A 20,617-nucleotide genomic window follows, 5' to 3' on the forward strand; every position below is an offset into this window, starting at 1 on the left:
TTAACTTCTAATGTAGAAGCAATCAATTATAAAGATTGTGATATCATTTGATAAAGCAGGTTAGTGGAACAGAATTATATTTCACTTAATTGAATGTCATTTCAAAGCGCCGGCCGTCTATCTACTGTCAGCTGATAGTAACTAACATAGAGCATAGATATATTCTTTGTTTATTTATTTAGGAAGAAGAAAAGAAAAAAATCCCGGTGAGTTTGTTGCGGCCGTTCTTCTCAGGCCTGAGGCATTCATTTTGGAATGGGTGGTAGTGTTTTTTTGACTTTCAATTAGTGATCCTATTTTAAATAAAAATATTTGAATTTGAATTTATTTATTTATTAAAGCACACTACATCATATATAATACAATTTTCATAATCTTATGTTACAATCAGTAGTTTTTTAGCATAGGACAATTACGGTGAACATAAATATTACAAAAAATACTCCCTAAATACTTCTGAAAAATTGAACTAATACTATCTAACTAATATAAGAAAAACTGCTTATTTAAGAAATCCAGATTGAGAACCAGCTAAGAGTTTAAAAATACTTTCCTTAAATCTGATCAGCCCACACTACCAAGACTATATAAAGTTCTGAATTGGTATCGTTTTTCTTGGAATACTGTAATACTCTTTGTTCGACTATTTTTGTGACAATAAATTCGGGTGATTATTGGCACCATGTCACTTGGGTTAGTGTCGATTGTAATCACATTTTGGGTTTATAGCTTTTTCTCTCGGTGTTTCTGCTACTGTTTTATGCAGTACTAGCTGATGCCCGCAACTTCGTCCGCGTATATAAAGGGTTTTTAAAAATAATAAGCAATTTGGAATTGATGAATATCTCATGTCCTATTCCAGTTCCGGATCCCGGTTATTGTTATAGTTATAGCTCATCGACGTGAGTTCAGTTATTCAGAAATCCCCCGGGAACCACTTTTCCGGGATAAAATGTAGCCTTTGTGCTTTCCCAAGCTCTAGTCTATCGCTGTTCCAAATTTCGTCAAAATCGGATCAGTAGCTGCGGTGTAAACAAACTTATCAGATCAAATCAAAATAACGTTATTAATTATTAATCATCTAGGTTATTGAAATGCCACATATAAATGACAAAAGATTTTTTCTCTTCACCATGTACCACATCGGAAGAGGATGAGCTTTAATGAGAAGAATTGGCAAGAAACTCATTGCCGTTCTTGTAAATCAACATTTACAGCTTCATCTGTTGATATATTGTTTCAATTTAATATATATATATATATATATATATTTAAAATGATGCAACAAAAATACTCAAATTTCGTATACTCAATGTCTAACACGAGTAAGTCAAAAAATTTATGTAAATAAATAAATAAACAAACACAACAGTTATTTAGTACTATAAAGCGAACATTCATTTTCAATTATAAAAATATATAAAATTATAAATAATATATTAAATAACTTTAATTTGAAAAATATGAAGTGGAGTCTCCGATAACAGAAACATCCAGCCATTTTGAATATTTTTTTTGTATATTCGGTAGGTTTGACAATCGGCCGTAATCTAGTTTAACACTAACAAAAATAACGGGGTATACGGGGTATACCCGTTATTTTTGTTAGCGCAATTTTTTTTATTAAATTATATGGTGATACAACTTTTGCCGGGTCAGCTAGTAAAAATGTAAAGAGTTGTGCAATGTCACTATAACAGTACCACAGTAATCTCCACTGTCGGAACTATCCACTCGAATCATCATCATCAACCGGAAGACGTCCACTGCTGGACAAAGGTCTCCCCCAGAGATCTCCATGACCATCGGTTCTGCGCTACCCTCACCCAACGTATTCCGGCGATCTTGACCAGATCGTCGGTCCATCTTGTGGAAATTATTTCCGCCCCTATAGAAGTACCTAATTGGCTGAGCCCAATTTTAGTTATTAAGTTGGATTTTATTTGCCTTGCGACCATTTAGGAATTTCCTGTCAAAAATTCACCTACCTAACTAATACGAATTATGAGATACAGCTCGCTGACACACTCTCGGAAGAACAGAGAGTGACCCTTAGTAACACTTTACTTCCCCTTCGGGCACCAACCTCTAAAAACCACTATTATATAATAAAGGTGTATAATATCTAGATATCTAGCAATCTCCAGCAATTTTTCTGTCTGTTCCAGATAAAACGATTAGGTTTCTAACAAATCCATACGTCTGACACAAAACATTTTGGAAATCATCGGGCAGCCAAGACATTTCACAATTTCGAAAGTAGCCCACAAATAGTGATTTGATTAGAGCTATTTATTTGTCGTTTGTCGTGAACCGGTGCACTTTTCCGACGCACTTTCATCATGTGCTGAGGAAATCCCTCGTGTAATTTGCCAGAAAACTCTAATAGAATTATGTTGGCCAAGCTAATGGTCTCGCCGGGACGAGCGATGTTGCCATGGCGTGTTCCTAATTACCACCGGCTGTGATAAAAACTTGGTTGCATCTCACTGGTGCGTTGACAACTTTTTTTATTTGAATTACATTGACGTTCAAATCTAAATCAATACGGCTATTATTATTACTATTATTGGCTATTTTAGCGCTTAAATTTGTAGATCTATTGTGCCCCCTACATGTGCTTGGATGCACGCTCTAGTGGTGACAATGCTCGTCGTGATGAGATAGTTGGGAAAACTTTCTTAATTGTATCTAAATCACAATCCCCACCCCCACCTAGGTAGGTCTTCTGCTTGGATATTAAGATCTTTGCGGCATCACGCCCTCATTGCAGCGATGACCTGACATTCCAGAAAGATGTGTGTAAGATTTATTTTTGCCAATATACCTTTAAGTTTGCAGTGTCCAGACAGGTGGCCTGTGAGGATTCGCAAATTCGTTCGTTCGTAAAACAGGAGTCTTGAAACACGCAAAAGATTTAGGCAGCATTGCAATTGCGCTCGTCACTTTGAGATAAGATATTGTATCATTGGTCCAGAAATTTCACCATGCATGGCGACCTCCAAACAGAAACATATGAAACTTGCACGTTACTACCTCACGGCATAAAAAGACGTCGCTGCGGTAGTAGCATCACCAACGTTCTGTGCAAGGCTAACTCTAGTATAAATCGTTATAAAAGAAACACTTGATACGTGCAATAATTATGTATTTAAAATTAAGGAGTATTTCGTTACACAAATTAAATTTGAAAACAAAATTTATGGACGATGCGGGACTCGAAGATCTCGCGTTTCGGTCCTCGTTCTCTTCCACTGAGCCAACCGTTCAAGTGACGTAAAGTTCATAAATTTTGTCTTCAACTCTCAGGTTGTGGCTTCATCTACAGGGTCTACTTTACAGTTGATAATCTGCTCATCCCCAATATTTGCATATTAGGAGTTTGACTTGAGATTTCGGTCTTTCAAATCTAAATAATTTGTTATTTTTTTAAAGTGATAACCCTCACTTATTGGATTAAACACAAATACAATTTAAAAAACAACAGTGTTGGAAAATTTCGTCAGCTAGATTAGACCCAATTTGGACTCGATATATCACAAAACTTAAGAGAAATTATTAAAGAATTGAATAACAAAAGTGAGGAAGTAGAACTTGTAAGGAATTTAAATAAAACAAAGTTAAATAAACTAAAACAAACAAAATAAAATAAAAAAGCATAGCACACGTTTGAAAATATATTTATCATTGAAGTAGGTTTTAAAATTAACACATTAGGTAAACACTGTGTAACGGTAGGTCTACAATATATCCATTCACTCATGAATCACTTACGGATATGAAACCTGGTGAACATTGAGAAAAGAGAATTTTGTCAAAGAGCAATGGAAAGGAGTATAGGTTTTAAGAAGCAGGACAGAGGAAGGTGTAGTCAAATAAGAGATAGAACAAGACTCACTGATGTACTATCAAAATTGATCAATGTGGGGGACCAAGTGCTCTGTGAACGGCTGGATCACTTGGCGTTGCGTAGAGATAATAATTAATAAATAATAATATTGACATACTTTTTACACAAATTATCTTGCCCCAAGTTAAGCATATATAGCATGTGTTATGGGTTACAAGACAATGATATATTTAATACAATATACTTACTTAAACATACATAAATTCATATAAACATACATAAATACATTTAAAAATCCATAACTCGGAAACAAACATCCATATTCATCACATAAATGCTTACACCTACTGGGATTCCAACCCGGGACCTCTAGCTTAGTACTTAGGATAGCTAACCACTCGGCTATACAGGTCGTCGCTTAGAGATGTCGCTTCATTGTGTGTCTTCTATCGCATTTATAACGGGGAATGTTCCTAAGAGCTGTTTTATATCAGATATCATCTCGACCTTCGGGATGTGTGGCGTTTCCTCCACAGTGCGGTTTTTAAGGAGCTTTCTTCCACGTACTGCAAAGCTGTGGAAAGAGCTTGTGCGGGGTTTCCGGGACGATACGACATGGGTTCCTTCAAAATACACGCGTAAACCTTCCTTAAAGGCCGGCAACGCTCCTGTGATTCCTCTGGTGCTGACAGAATTTGTTCGGCGTTGATCATTTAACACTAGTAGACCCTTACGCTCGTTTGTCCTCCTGTTCCATAAAAAAAAATATTCAAATTGAGACATCTCGACTTCGGTTTAGGATGAAGGGCTAAATTAATATTATTCTCTTTATTACAATTTCATCTTATTTTCTACATTTATATTTATAACATATTTATAAAAAATAATATTACAAATATAAAAAATAGAGTCCCGCCGGCGTTGGTTCACGACAATTTCGCCGGTGGTTAGGGCGACAGACTGAGGAACTTCCGCACGATGCGTGCCGTTCCCAAAACAGCTGCTTTCTGTAACTGACCCTTTATCCAGTTATTAAGTGAGAGCCTCTTGAGATGATGGTCGAGGTTCTTTGCTATAAGACCGTCATTATTATTATTACTATGTTGCAAGAGGTTTGGTCCACTATCACTTATTTAGATCACCCGCTGGTGAATAATCACCAGTTTGATTAATTAATTAAGTTGCATAAAATTTTAGGTCATGCGTCAAACCTTTGTATGCTTTACATGCATCTTTCAAGCCTCCAATTAAGAATATAATGTTTCTAAACTGATGCTTTATCGTTAAAGGCTGTACGGTCGGCGTGAGGTCAAACGGTGTAATAAAAGCTGCTAATTAAAAACTAGATTGAAATCTTAACTGGTCGTACAAGGTAGCTATTCAATCTTCAAATGCCACCTTGATATTAACATACTGTAGAGCGCATTTTTAGCCGACTTCAAAAAGGAGGAGGTTATCAATTCGATCGGGATTTTTTTTATGTATGTACACCGATTACTCTGAGTTTTATGATCCGATTTACGTAATTTTAACTTTAGTTCGATGCAGAATAGATGCCATTTGGTCCCATAAAATAATTTTACATAGTTTGGCCCAGTAGTTTTCATTTTGTGAAGATTTTTGTGTACCTCGATGATATAATTGTTTTTTGTGTACGGCTTTTTTAGGAGTTTTCATTCAGGTTGATTATATATTATAATAATTAACTGACACTAAAAAGCCAAAAATCTACGTTATATAAGCTACCTATTGATAGGACGTAGTTTTTTTTTTATTAAAATTAACAAGCACTTGCCTGCAGATTCGGTCGCTACAATGACGTATTTTTTTATATTTTTCTCACAAATTATTGGTTTCATCATTTATATTATTAATTATTCTTCGCTCAAAACTTCGCTTAAAACTAGCTGACCCTACAGACGTTGTTAGACGACACATTAAATTTGAAAAATCGGACCAGACCTTACAAGAAGATCACTAACATACGTAGGAGAATTATACGTCGACTGCATTGAGAATCTAAACCAATCTCGAATTCACTGGAACACATAAAAAAACTCATCAAAATCGGTGCAGCCATTTAGGAGGTAGTTCAATCTGTTAATCTAAACCATCCTCGAATCCACTTGAACACACACAGAAACTTTCATTCAAATCGGTCCAGTTTAGGAGTTCACTGTCAACGCACTTAAAGAAGAATTATATATATAAAGATTTGAGTGTGTACGTGTGTATATATTTTATAACTACCCCGCCAGTTATTTTCAGTTTGTATCTGAATATGTTTAAGACTTTAAGAATGTTTTGAGTTTAATGCGAACAACTATGTCACTTGCCCTACTGATATTTAAAAAAAGATTTTCCGTTAAGTATCTGTTTTACATTATTCCCGGATCTATTGTAGTATTCATCAAAATACATAACATATTATTTAAACTAAAACATTCATTTGTTTACCGAATTATAATTACTATTACCGACCTATAACTCTGACAGGAATTTTTGTGGGTATTTTAATAATTCTGAAAGAAGATGTTGTGACAAAAATTGAGAAAGGTATGCTGAGATGGTTTGAACATGTCGAGAGAATGAATGAAGAACAATTGACGAAGAAAGTGTATAAGGCCAGTGTGAATGAAAGCGTTGGAAGGGGTAGACCTAGGCGGACGTTGACAGACGTTGCGGACAAGACCAAATCAGGGACGTTTTGAAAAAAGGCCAGGTCAAGAGTACCCTAAACCGGAGAGCATGTATGAAAGGAATAATGAAAGTGGACGAAGCGAAACAAGTATGTAAGGATCGTAGCAAGTGGAAAGAAGTGGTCTCTGCCTACCCCTACGGGAAAGAGGCGTGATTATATGTATGTATGTTGTAATAATTCAATAATATCACAAAATGCCAGAATTAAATTATCTCACAAATTAATATTTTCTTGCAAAGCAGACCATAAAAATATTGACATCCGTCATAAACAAAATATAAAAAGATTTTTAGAGTTATAATACATTAGCAGCTCAAAATTAAATTGATATTCAAAAAATCATTATAGAAATGCGCATTGAGTAAGCACTATTGAATCGTCAAAAAAATTTTTTTTTTAATTATTGGATCAATTCAATGTTCAAAAAAGGCTAAGCTCGTGAGAAGAAGCACACCAGTAAAAGCAGAACACTGGCCGCACTTATTAATAAACATTCCAAGTATTTATATAATTTTATAATTTCAATATATAGCATCTTCTATTGACCTAAGTCAGAATGAGAAAAAACACTCCTTATCGGCTGTTTAAAGTTAGCGGACCATTATGAATAAGGGGGTTAAAGTTTAACAGGCGTTTTATTCAATATTGAAACAATATAAGGGCACAAAATTATTGCTTAGTGGCAACTCCGTTTGTATACAGATGCTTCGTAATCATTGTCAAAATCCTTCACGAGATAAGCGAGGACCAGCCATCGCCCCCCTCGCGCTCAGCTCTAGAAAGTATAAGTTTTAGAGCTTATTATAGCGGTAGAGACAGATAGATAACGAATACTTCATCGTAAATGTAATTTCTTAAAGCGCTTGGTATCTTCAAATGATCATCTTTGAGGGCATAATACTCTGCAATGAGTTATCTGGGGACGTGAAAAGAGCCTCCCCGCGTGATGATTAGTTTTATACCGATCACAAGCACCCGGCGTCCCTGGAAGCAGCACTACACAAACAAAATTAGTAGGCTGACTAATCTTTTCACCACGATGGCCACCTCTAAGAACCAAGCTCGCTGAAAACGGCCCTTATAAGAGCCCGCCTTGACAGTGCTCGCTATTAACATCGATGAGGAGAACCTCAGACAAAGGAACCTTACTTATTGAACAACATGCACGAACGAGGAGCGACACGAGGCTACCGACCGAGCTATCACGGTTGCGGCTTTTTGGGCTGCCCGTATTTGAGGTGACCATCGACTCGATAAGAAGAAGAATGAGTTATCTGGGAGATTTAAAAAAATAGGGCCTGACTTGTGATCTCCAATCAGAACGTTTAAAAATTATGTAAAACATTAAATACCATGTAATAAAACTTTATGAAATGAAGCTATCTTCAATTTTAAATTTGCTACTGCTTCTAAAATACTAGTGATATTTATCTGGCTGTAACAAGAGAAAATAGCTATTTTATTTCTCTAAAAACTGAACGTTTTTAAAATTAAAAATAACATACAACTTTGAAATAAGGGTCCTTATACTATATTCACTAGTAATCCAGATAGCTAGCTCCGCCCAAACGCTGAAGGTCGTTGGCGTGGTCCTAAGCCTTAAGAAAACATTTTGGAGTTTACTTAAACGCTTACAAATCTGTTTCACTGGTCATTCTTGATTTATGGGAGCATCGCCGCAGATAAGATGTAAGTGTATGCACGTGTTTCATATACCTATTACAAAAATTTCTAGAATTATTTGGAATGGATTTATAATTCGCCTCTTAACCTTGACTTTATCTGATTAATTGTCGGACGCTAATGTTCTATTTAATAATAAATAATGTATGTCTTGAAAGCAAGTTTGTTAATTATTCTTCTTTAATTCTGTTTTTTTTTAAATGTAATTAACATGGTAATAGATATATACTTATAAATGTACAATAAATTAAAGTAATTTAATATTTTTGGTTATAAACTACCATGAAATTATTAATATTATTATTATTACATACGTCTCAGTGCAGTGAACAAAAGTATAGGTAAGCCTAGATGAAATCCTTTTTAAGTAATATTTATACAGCTTTCATATATTTATACTACTTAAGATCACTGCCGTAGTTGAATCGTATTTGTAATTGGAACCTGGATTTTCTTCAACTATACAGTATTCTAAAATTGATTAATTAAAATATTGACATAATATTTTACTAAGAAATTATCATTAAAAAGTTGTATCTATTGAAAAAATACCATTAAATTGCTAATTTAAAGATTATCTTACGCGATCACTATTTTTGTAGAGTTGCTTGGGTAAACAAATACCAGGCGTATGGCTAATAAAGTAAAGTAAGTAAGTAAATTAGTAATTAGTTACTCCGGCATTAATTTAAGAGTCAACACATTATTTGTGCATTCCTTCAATTATTGCACATCCTTCACTCGATTCTTTCGTGTCGCAAATGTCAGGTAGCATCCAGTTATTCCAATGGAATGTTTTCCGTACTTTTGACCGACAAGCTATAAAGTTAAATAGTATACACCACATGAGCTGAAGCATGTAAGCCTTGAACTTTGCGTTATTTTAAGCAGGAATCAAACTATCTGACTTTTTAGTGTAATATACTATTAACAAGGCACGTCTGAAGTTACAGAAGTGTTTATTTGTAACCGCATAATAATTTTAAGATGGGCATTGTGCATGAACCTCTAAGCTGCATATGTAGCCCTGGTATATGACATGGATGACACATGATTTCAACCGCCATGAATGACAGTATTATCACCGCTACCATATTTATGTTCTCCTGGTGTATGGGTGACACATGACATGTCATACTCTCCTCGTTCATAATTAAGATAATCTCTTTTTCAACTATCATCGCATGGTACCCAAACACTGTATAATGCTTCCTAACTCATTATCTTGCCGGCTGAATTCTATACATTTATCTGTTTATGTCTGTATCGTCTCGCTTTTTCGTTTCATCGAGTTTCAAATCACAACGATTCTAAAGAAGTTTCACTTACACACAAAATGGTTGCAGTAAGTTCGGATGATTTGGTGATATGAAATACACGATCATTACTTTCATTACTTAAGTAGTAAGGACGGTAACTTTTACTGGACCAGATCGTCTTCATTACTGAACATCTCATGTTATTAACATTGTAATATTTAATTTGACATTGGGCTGTTGTTTTCACAAAGACACGATTGAATTAGGAATTCTCCAATAATAGTTTAGCTATTATTATAGATCCCCATCATCGACTATATCAAAATACACAAATAAAAATTTGAAAACAAAATTTTATGAACGATGTGGGGATCAAACTTTATTTTAAAATTTTATTTGTGTATTAATCCTAGAAGTGAGGGTTATCACTTTAAAAACATAACAAATATATCAAAATACTTGATGTGAACTTTATGGATATTTAAATTTAGATTTCCTTGCGTTAAGATCACAGAAGTTGCAGTAAAATGTTTTGGTGTTCATTATATTATAACTTCGATTAAGGATTGGTCTCCGCTGCGCTCCAACTAGATACCGCACTACCTAATAACAGCTTTTTATTACGGCAACTATAAGATGCTTGTTTGCGTGGCATCTTGACACTCAGTGGCATCTTTCAAATTTTATAACATACGCTTTATATATTTTGCATTGAAATTAATAATATTCAAAATACTTTCTAATTTCTACAAAATTTTACTACGCAATTGTAAACTACAGCATTTTAATTTCAATTATTATCAAAGTTAAACAGAACATGTGGCACGTCAACTCGACACATTTTTCGAGACTGGCTCAAGTACGCACACTTGGGCGTAGTATTAATTGGCGCACTTTGCGACTACGCCTACGGTATCTAGTTGGAGCGCAGCGGAAATCAATCCTTAATCTAAGTTTTAAACCAAGTTAAAAAGACACTATCATTATTTTTCTCAAAAATGCTTGGAAATTTGGGAATTAATTCGACAACATTCAACAGCGACCTGAAAAAGTTGTATAAAAATCCATATCTATCGTGGTTTAGCGGCCATATAAATTACATAGTAAAATCACAGTAGACATTCATATGTCTACCGTGGTAAAGTCATATTTGTCGTGTTATTTTAAGATGAAACGATCTTTTACTCCGAAATATGGCACCCAAGGAGGTTACGTATCAAAGGTTTAATTTAAATTTCGAACTGACTTGTAAATAGAACACTGGGACCCGCTATAATTTTTCCCGCTGAACGCGGAAATGTTATTGTTATTTGACAAAAGGAGTTCAAGTGAAGAAGATGGGCGTGATGAACTTACTATAACGCCATCTGAATTTCCAGAGGCGGCAAGAACCGTTTAGTTTAAATGCCGCGCATTTGAGAAAAGTACTATACGAGCGTCGGCTAGAACTAGGACTTGATGAACTTACGTATGTGTGCTTTTACACGTTTCTCCATCAATACCAAAGAGGATGTAAATACTACGTTATAAGAGGCTGGCTGATACTACGAAGGCGGCACTGCCTGAGTATAAATCGAAATTTAGTTTAGTATGAAACGTTCAGTGGTTTGAAATAGTAGTAATTACAGTATGGCGATTTGCGACGAAGTATAATCCGGCTAAGTTTGAAAGAGAACAGTTGCTTAAAACGTAGTGGATTTCGGCTATCTCAGTTTTTTACAAGATTATAGCCATCATCTGTCAATCTATCAATGACTGCACGTTTTATACAATAAACTGGTTGCCTCGACTTCGCTAGGCTGATCAATACCTCTTGCTGGATGCATACGGCTCGGCCTTCATATTTACAACTTCATGCAGTTTCTCAAACAGCCCCAGGTTTCTTGGCAACACTTTCATATTATTTCGTTGGACATTCTGCAAAATATGGGTCGGTGTGATAACAGAGTTGCATAACGGTCGGTCACGCTCGCTCCACTTCGAGCAATGTCACTGCGCACTGGTTTTGTACACTGATAGATGTATTATGTACTTATTGTACGCCAGGTCGGGCGCCTATTGCGAACTACCAACACGATGTTGGTATGTAGTTGAAAGTTCTTTTTTGAACATTAAACAGAGCAGCAAAGCTTTTGAAATTTATCTAGAGTTACAAGATGTAAGAATTGAACACATACAGTAATTAATCACGCCTTTATGTCCTGTCGTAAGATAAATGTATCTAATCTTAATATATATAAATTACGTGACACGTTGTTTGTCCGCGATGGACTCAACGGATTTTAATGGGGTTTACTTCATGGAGTGCAGTCTAGTTCAACTTGAGAGATAGGATAGTTTTTATTTCGATTTGTGACCCATAATTATTTTTGTTATCCAATATTTGTCATGTATGGACATATTTTCTATTACAGAGTTTATCGACGCACGGTTTGACAGTTCTGTTGTAAAACAATTTCATTATAACAAAAGGGAGCATGTTTTACGAAATAAATCTTGATTGTTTGAAATATTTTTGACATTTTATTCATAATTCATAAAAATAGTATTTTATTTATTAAGTACAGAACGACGTCTGTTGGGTCAGCTAGTCTATTTATATATTATCTATCTTAGAACATATTCTTTAATTCAGAAACTCCCCCTTTGGCGTTTTAGTTCACGGCTTTATAGTACATATTTTGAAACGATCGACACATTTGAGTGAACTCTTAAAGCAATTTCAAATCAGATTTAGTCAGTTGGGTCAAAAATTATACTTATAAAGTTCATAAATGACATATGTTACCATTTACCAGTTATCATATGGCTCAGGCTTGGCTCAGTTACAATATGATGCAAGATAAAGTACTCAGCGAAAATATAGAAGTTGTCACTTCAAAAACCAACACGAAAAGTGATAACTTGATTTGAGCGCGGCGATATGTCACTCGGTCAGTTTGTAAAGAAGTTTGCATATGTTGATTTGAACTTTAAATCGAGTTTGATGAATTTACGTAAGCACAGACAACCAAAAGCTCTGGCATTTGACAAGATGTAGGCCAAGATCGTCGCACCGGATGTGAACCGGTTGTTCACATGTAACGTATCAATAGATCAATAAACAGGCGAATGGAAAACATTATAAGGAAGATGTCACAAGTTTGGATATCATCCCCACCATCTGGATATGTGGCGGTCCTCCACTAGGTGTTTTTCAAGAAGCTTTTTTTCACGAACTACAAAGCTGTGGAATGGACTTCCTTGTGCGGTGTTTCCGGGACGTTACGACCTTCAAAAAAAGTGCGTACACCTACCATAAAGGCCGGCAACGCTCCTGTGATTCCTCTAGTGTTGCAGTTGAATGTGGGCGGCGGTGATCACTTAGCATAAGGCTACCCATACGCTCAATAGGTCTTGTCTTCCATTATAAATATTCGGTATTTAGGGTTTATTTAAATCCAAAGAATCAAGTAACCTAATTATTGTAATTGTATTATAAGTACTTAATTATTGATAAGTGGCAACTGGGCTAACTTAAGGCGATCTTGTGATTGTCAATTTTTAAAACAGGCTGTTTGAATTCCAACTTTTCTAGTTGTCTAAATGTTATGATTTATCTTATGTGTTAGATCCGCTGAGATTTCTTTTTTCATGGCAGAGAGGGCAAATGAGCGTACGGGTCATCTGATGTTGAGTGATCACCGCCCACAATTAGTATTTTTAATAGGTATTTTGCATCTAAAGTACCAATTTTTTTCGGAATTAAGTAACACTACACATGACTCATAAAATTTAGATGATATTTTAAAATAACACCTAAATCCATAAATATTCAACTTGTGTAATTTAACTTTAGATCATTTATACGTCTAGATAAACTATGATAAATCTGAAAACGTCGATAAAATTTGGTTAAGAATTAAGCTCTAATTTGAACAATGCACGCACACTAACACAAAGTTTCACACAAATCGTTAGTGTACTACCTAACTTGTCACGCACACTAAAGTATTAATCCTGGCCTATTTGTATCGGTTGTATAACAGCAAGAGGCTCTATTTTTACCAGTGGAAGGCTCCTTTGCACAGGATGCCGGCTTGGTTATGGGTACCACAACGGCGCCTATTTCTGCCGTGAAGCAGTAATGTGTAAGCACTACCGTGTTTCGGTCTGAAGGGCGGCGTAGCTAGTGAAATTACTGGGCAAATGAGACTTGACAACTAAGGTCTCCAGGTGACGAGCGTAGTTGTAGTGCCGCTCAGAATTTTTGCGTTTTGCATTATCAACAGCTAAACGTCCTGCTCCTGTCGTCTCTTATTTTCATAAAAAAAAATCTAGACGTATAAATTATATAAGCTCTAAATTTTGGTGGCCTCGATTTACACTCATATTACAATTCATTGGGAATTGTTGAATTCGAAACGGCTTCAAATATTAATGCAACGCTCAGTCAAACTCATCGTTATGATATAAAATCATTGCATTGTAAATAATATTATCACAATACCGAAGCGATGATATTACAAGAGTGAGGTTTTGCAAGCCACTTGTCCGACAATGTCCTCGTTAGCAACCACTATGATATATTATCTATGGTCGAATCATTCAATCTGTCAGCTGTCATTCTATTCGTCTCTATCAGAAGCCGATGAGAAAATTATGTTTCGTATTCTAATATGATGGAAATAACGATCTACGTTGGAGGTGAATTACATTGTTGCGCGAAAGACTAAACTTATTTTGGTTAGCGATCCTACCTACTAAGCTAGAGAACCCGGGACGATTCGAATCCCGGTAGGTGCAAGCATTTATATGATGAATATGGTTGTTTGTTTCCGAGTCATAGATGTTTATATGTATTTATGTATGTTTAAGTAAGTATATTGTATTAAATATATCGTTGTCTTGCAACCCATAACACAGGCTGTATATGCCTAATTTGGGGCAAGATAATTTGTGTAAAAAGTGAGTCAATATTATTATTATTTTAATCATCCTCTTTTGTAGGATGTAAAGGTTTTAAATTATTTTATCATATAGATATATTGCGAGAACAGGACTAAAAAAAGATTCTGCTGTACACACTGACACAGAAATAATGTGCAAGGCTTAGATTAAGCATTGGTCTCCGCTGCGCTCCAACTAGATACCGCAGGCGCAGTCGCAAAGTACAGCAGCGAATACTATGCCCAAGTGGGCGTGCTCGAGCCAGTCTCGAACAATGTGTGACGTTGACGTAGATAATAAAAAAAACTGTTTTATAGGAATTTGCCAATAATATTTTAAAACATCATGAATTATGCTCCTCATAAAAAATGCTCCTGTTATAATGAAATTGTTTCACAGCGGAACTGTCAAACTGTGCGTCACTTAATTCTCTTATAGAAAATATGTCCATACAAAACAAATATTGACAATAAAATAAAATGGGTCCCAAATCCAAATAAAAACTATCCTATCTCTCAAGTTAGACCAAACTGCACTCCATGAAGTAATCCCCATCAAAATCCGTTCATTAGTTTAGGAGTCCATCACGGACAAACTCGTGTAACGTAATTTATATATATTAAGACGTGTCACGTAATTTATATATACTAAGATAATTTCAATGTATAACAACACGAAGCGTATGTTACAAGATTTGAAAGATGCCATTGAGTGTCAAGATGCACACAAGCATCTAATAGTTGCCCTAATAAAAAAGCATTTGTTATTAGGTAGTGCGATATCTAGTTGGAGCGCAGCGGAGACCAATCCTTAATCTGAGATACAAGAATGGCGTAATAATATTCATTTTAATAATAAAGGTTAGCGTTAGTATAAGTGTAAACAAATGGACGCTGTCCCAAATATAAAACAATGAAGATTTCTAACTAGATACATACCCACGATATCGTCGGTTTACACATATGACTGAGCTCGTAGTGTTTATAAAAAACAATGGTTTTTAAATTCATTATTTTTTATTAAATGAAGTCATCGCAAAATTTTTTTTATATAAGAGCCAAGTGTCTAAGTAATAAAACTTAGAAGATTTAATTGAAATATAGTAGCTATGGCGTGATGCGCGCACCAATGAAAACTTTTATCATTTTATTTATAAATATATGTACTTATCTCTTATACTCCACGCCTCATAATGTCTATAAATGGTTTTTTGTCGGTATGGTTTTTAGATAGTAACAAGGACTAACTCATATACATACATACAGTTTTCAGAATTGTTTTAATTGTGGGATAATTGTAAAATTTGGTTTTTAATATATTTATTTATATTATGTTTATCAAATAATATATATCCGCTAAGGAAGTTACGAGAAGTTCCCAATACATGTGTCCTAAGACAACTTACTGGGAAGTCTCAACCACTAAAGTATATGCAATCTTTGAAATAAACGAAATTTATTAAATTTATTAATATTATTAGGGATATTAAATCAAATGTCCAGTTTTTTTAATTCATAGCTAAAATAATAGGATTTCACATAGGCTTTGCAATTGGAAACAATAAAATTTAACAAAAAAACAGCCGACTTCAGAAACACTATTTCAAAACAATAGTCTATATAATATGCACTAAAAAGTACAAAAATTATAACGTGTTTTTATACAATCTAATTAATTAATCTAATTCTAGTTACGATTATTGTTATTTTTGGAATCGGTGTCCTTCCGCCGCGACCCGCTCTCGCCTCTCGCCTCCTCACAACTCAAGCACATCTCACCTATAACTATGTATGTAGTTACAAACCTATCTTGGATGACACCGACTGAAGCACCAGCTTTCATATAAAAAAAAATATCAAAATCGGTTCACACAGTGGAAAGTTTTGAGGTAACAAACATAAAAAAATACCGACGAATTGAGAAACTCCTCCTTTTTTCAATTCGGTTAAAAAAGTGATAACCTGAACGTGTTACGATATAAGGTGCTACAAGAACTTGGTGTACTTATTTGGAACAGTTAAATACGTAGGCTGGCATGTAGGCAGAATAAATTGATAGCGTAGTTAGATCTATTACATTACGCTATTAGCCAACTGGCGAAAGTACACGACGTGCTTTTAATGATAAGTGTACGACGTAATACGACCATGTTTAGATGTCACTATCAACGTAATATGTAACGCACAAGTGGTTTCATGAGACCAGAGAAACACTTGTTTGAGGGCCCCAGTGAACTACATAAGCCTTTTAAATGAACGAACAACGACAAAGGGTTTTACCATCAAATTAAATTCAACGGGGCAGAAACACCAACGACAAATAAAGTAATTTTTTTTATTTATACCAAAATTCATGATGAGCCATTTTCCAATGGATGTTATGCCTGTGACGCACTTAAAACCTAAAGGTTGCTACCGTTAATGTAAATCAAATTTAAATTTATTACTTCTTAACAAAGTTAACTTTTTAATACAATGGGTATGAAGACAATTTACTATATATTGTAGAAATAAGTTCCATATCTGAGTATCATAATAGTATTAGTAATGTTAGTGGACGTTATTTTTATAATAATTGCTTGCGGCGAAATTGTCTGCCGGATCGTCTCCTTTCCTCAAATATGTGCGAAGGGAACGATGGTTATTAACTTATGAAGTGTGCTGCTTGTGGTGCCTGGTCGATCTGTTATAGTTAACAATTAAATCATTGTATTTGATGCGATTACTAATTATGACAGTTATCACGACCATCATGTTCGCGATGCATTCTTATATAAACATTTAAGGTTGGTGCATTCAATATACGAAAATTTATATTTATACAGTTTATTCTTAACTAGCTGACCCGGCAAACGTTGTTTTGCCATATAAAGTATAATTCACGCGATAGTTTTATAAGTAATAAAATATTGCCTATATTATAGCCTGTGCATCATTTTGTTCTATTGTCAATAGTTTTTGCAGCGCACGCAAAAAAAGATTTTCGATTTTACACCTTGTGTTACAAAATAGCAATTTTATTACGGATCCCTAATTTTGAAAAAAAAAAAACATAGCCTATAGCCTTCCTTGATAAATGGACTACCCAACACTGAAAGAATCATTCAAATCGGACCAGTAGTACCAGAGATTAGCGCGAAAACAAACAAACAAACAAACACTGCAGCTTTATAATATTAGTATAGATTACTTTTTATGAAATATGTCATATTTAGAACGCTTGTAACGTTGAATACGATTAGTAGGATACACCAACTATACCTACTAACTATTTTTGTATGTATATTACAGCCATTGTAAAATACTCTAATTGATTTACAACAGTGGTCGTTGAGTTTCTTGTATGCTCTTCTCACGAGCTCTACATTTTCCGAACATATGGTAGATTCAGTAATTTTATAGAAACATTTATAGTGATAATTCAAAAGCGCTTAGTTTAACTCTAATTAAATAAAGTTTATTTGACTTTGACTTTTGAATAAAAACTTTTGGGATATATATCACTGGATTTACTGTTACTTTTAGTAGACTTTTATTCCTGTACTGTTCATTATTTCGAAACGGATAGGGATAGTAGAATTATTTATAAGAAAGTACCTATTCATATTATACTATAATAATATGTATTTGATTAATACATACTTCGAAATGATGTAATTTTATAAAAGTTTATCGCCTTAAAATAACCTCATATACGGCGATATCTACAAAAAATATGACCTACGATCGAATTTACCAGTGGGAGGCTCCTTTGTACAGGATGCCAGCTGGATTATGGGTACCACAGCGGCACCTTTTTCTGCCGTGAAGCAGTAATGTGTAAGCATTACTGTGTTTCGGTCTGAAGGGCGCCGTAGCTAGTGAAATTACTGGGCAAGTGAGACTTAACATCTTATGTCTCTAGGTGACGAGTGCAGTTGTAGTGCCATTCAGAATTTTTGGGGTTTTTCATCAATCCTGAGCGGCACAATTGTAGTCAGGCTCAAAATTTTTGAGTTTTTCAATTTTCCTGAGCGGCACTGCATTGTAATGGGCAGGGCGTATCAATTACCATCAGCTAAACGTCCTGCTCGTCTCGTCACTTGATTTCATTAGAAAAAATCAAATCACGGAAATCATTGAGTAAATCTCTTGTATCTATGACACAAAACCTGAGCTGGGAATTTCGTGTATCAATAATTACTTCGCACTTATACACTGATATGAAAAACAAAAAACGCAACTACATAATAGTATGTAAATATGGAAAGTCGAAGTGAATGTTTCTAGACAACAGCTGATATTTAGATAGCCGACGCGGTTTGCTCACAATCATTGCGAAACTTTATGTCGCATTGTCTTTTGACATATCTGCGAAAATGAGCATAATTGCGTAGTCACATAACCACAACTTTTTATTTTATTCATTACTAGATTCCTATGGCGGCAACAGACTAACATTTGTAAATCATATTTAAAGTGAAAACTTCTTTAGCATCGATGAGATCTGAAAGTCGATGAAACGAAAAAGCGACAATAAAAAGAGACATACACATATATATATTCATATGAGAACGAGGGAGAGAATGAGTTTTTTTGGATTTATTTTTATATTTTAAAAACAATGTTTTATTGATTTTATTAATTTCGATTTTTTTTTAAATATATTTCGTTGAAAAATTGGCCCCCTACAGACCGAAACATAATAACGCTTACACATTACTACTTCATTGCAGAAATATGTGTCGTTGTGCTACCCATAATCTAGCCGGCAACCTGTGCAAAGGAGAGTGCAACTGGTGTATCAACAGACTATCTTAAGTCGTGTTGTGCAATCTTTTAGCAATACGCTTTTTAAAATTGTACCCTGGTCTTTCTAGTAAGACCTGGCTACAAGGCACGATCATCTCAAGCTTAGCTAGAAGTTAACGTACCAGGATTTGTAAGAGCTGAAGATTGGTGCTCATCTAGTCCAGATGCTCCCCTTGGTCTACTTTAGCCTGCTCCAAGCCACACGCTCAATCTTCAAGCAAGCAGTAATTTTTTTATGGCCAGACACAATAAAGCCAATTCGAATAGAATTATTTTTTATCTATTTCTGATACATCAATAAATAAATACATATAAGTTTTATTCACATTACATTTATTCAAACAAACTATATCTTATAATTATACTAGCTGACCCAACAGACGTTGTTCTGTAGATAATAAAGATACCCTGTTTTATAGGAATTTTCCAATCATATTTCAAAACATCAAGAATTACGTCGTAAAAAATGCTCGCTGTTGTTATAATGAAATTGTTTCACAGCGGAACTGTCAAACCGTGCGTCACTAAATTCTCTCATAGAAAATATGTCCATACAAAACAAATATTGAAATATAAAAATAATTATGGGTCCCAAATCGAAATAAAAACTATCCTATCTCTCAAGTTGGACCAAGCTGCACTCTATGAAATAATCCCCATTAAAATCCGTTCATTAGTTTAGGAGTCCATCGCGGACAAACAACGTGTCACGTAATTTATATATATTAAGATTAAACACTACCTAAGATTACATTAAATTAAAATTACAATTACGGGAAAGTGTTACTAAGATTATTGGCAGCGTTGTCGCATTGGATAGCTAGGCTGATCCGTTGACCGAAATAGCTGTCAGCGCTTGGGTTACCAGTAGCACTGTTGAAGCGCGTAGATAGAACTTTTTGTACATTCTCCGCCCCTCTGGGCCCCAATGGCCAATTGTCTCGACACCAAACGGCACAAAGATGTAAGACTAACATTACTCACATAACTAAAAATAAGATAACCCTATGTATACTAATAAAATAATTTAACTTTGAAATTGCTATAAGACTGGCTCTAACAATCAAATTTGTAAATAAATATCCAATTACAACACAACCAAATCTTATCACATAACTAAACATAATAAATCTTACGTATTAATGATCGTATATGTACGACAGTTACTAAACCGCATACCAATTACTTAACTGAGCCCGTTTTTTTCCGTTCGGAATGTATTTACTTTTCCCCGCTGGCTATTTGCCCTACACGATAACCAATGCAGGCTGCTATTGCCTCTATTTCGTAATAGCCACGATGTTTTTGATACTAACCGTACCCAGCGGCGAATTGAATTGAGTTTATTAGAGCCGTAGATAATATTGTAGTGAGAATGCAATGGATTATATATTAATTCACAACA

At 34.8% G+C, this 20,617-nt stretch overlaps 1 protein-coding gene across 1 annotated transcript in view; it reads left to right on the top strand.

Annotated features, from left to right (window-relative positions):
- Positions 1-20,617, top strand: part of LOC126967991 (uncharacterized) — a 58,992-nt gene that overhangs the window by 30,319 nt on the left and 8,056 nt on the right. The gene's annotated exons all lie outside the window — the stretch shown is intronic.

Source organism: Leptidea sinapis, chromosome 14 (genome assembly GCF_905404315.1).
Source record: "Leptidea sinapis chromosome 14, ilLepSina1.1, whole genome shotgun sequence".
NCBI classification, from domain to species: Eukaryota; Metazoa; Arthropoda; class Insecta; order Lepidoptera; family Pieridae; genus Leptidea; species Leptidea sinapis.